Below are 1,558 nucleotides of genomic sequence, written 5' to 3'. Positions count from 1 at the left end.
ACTGCTTTTACATTGTCTTCTTTCTCCCCTTTTTCACACAGAGAGTGTCTCGGCCGACATTCGTAAGCCCCCCCCCCCCCCCCCCCCCCCCCCCCCCCGTGTAAACACTGTCATGCCGATTCCTGTCCCGCTGAAGTTGGTCTTTGTGTGAAGCTTGAGGTGGCCTTTTTATTGGCTGAACAACATGTGGGGGCACCGGGAGCTCAGCCAACACCGACGCTCCACCACCGCTGAACCAAGCCCCGCCCCTTCATGGACTTGGGGTAACCTCTTTCCAATTATAACCGAAAGATTTAAAAAAGTGTGTTGCCTCGTACCAATCCACGTACGGCTAAGGGCCAAGATCCGCCCTTGGATTTTATAATCCGGCCCATATTTTCTCATCCATCTCTTTTTCTGAGGGAACGCATAGGTATTTGGCCTACTCCCTGGCCCCTTGTCTTTGTGGTGTGTCATTCTATTAATTATACATCAGAGGTCGTGCACTGACATTTAAGACAGCGACATACCATGGAGGGATGGCTAGAGATGCGTCACATCACGGTGAAGACCACCGCTGGCCACATCTATGAGAAATACGTCAGTTAAGTCCATCCAGAATATGCAGAGGTTTTTAACTGATGCTATGTTATACCCATTGACTTTTTTCTCCTTCCAGTTTTGTCCTAAGTACTCAGGGAATGATAATATCACTAACACTAACTTCCTAGATATAATAAACAAAAGCTATACGTCTGAAATGGACGGCGCGATGGGAACATTTGCACATTGTACATGTGGCCTTGATAACGATAACGACTTGTTGGGGAAAATGGGTCGCCAAAGGATGTTAAACTGCTCCCAACAACCCTGACCTTCTCCTCTTCCCCTTGTATTTGACAACCATTGGTATTGATGTGCGTAAGTGCATGTGTGTGTGTGTGTGTGTGTGTGTGGCTGTGTATGAGGGTAGGCGTGCGTGTGCGTGTGTATGAGAAACAGTGTTATGTACACACAGCTGCAGCACACTCATTAGCAGAAGCAGCCCCCTCTGTGAAGCCATCACAACACTTCGGTACGCTTGTGAGCCCTTGTGAACGCTCCTCTACATTACGGCTGCCAGTCTATTAAGCACACAGGAACCTGCAGTGCCAGCACTGGGTTTCTTTACGCATAGGAAAGTTATGGGTAGTCTGGGTTAAGTAGGTGTCACAGGTTTGAAGAACTCCTTTCAGGAACATGTCAAGGAAAATCGAATTGCTTTGGCGCAAGCGTTGAAGCGGAAATTGTTAAATATGGCTTTTTAACAAATACATGGGGAAAGCAGCTGTAGCAAAACAGTGGTGGGTAGTTTGGATTTCTGCTTGAAAGGACCCAATAGGGATTTTGCTTTTTGTGTTTGATTTATTAAGTGCACACAGTGTATGTTCATATAAAACGTTGTAAGTTATAAAATTAAATAGGTATCGTAGTAAAAACATACTCACAAGCCATTTAATTGTGGTCTTGTCTTATTATGACTATATTATAACTAGATTACGTTACATTACTGTATACTAAAACAACATTTATCTTTTGC

The sequence above is a fragment of the Pollachius pollachius genome, assembly GCF_949987615.1.
Source record: "Pollachius pollachius genome assembly, chromosome: 7".
Taxonomy (NCBI): domain Eukaryota; kingdom Metazoa; phylum Chordata; class Actinopteri; order Gadiformes; family Gadidae; genus Pollachius; species Pollachius pollachius.
Note: the sequence above shows the minus strand (reverse complement) of the source record.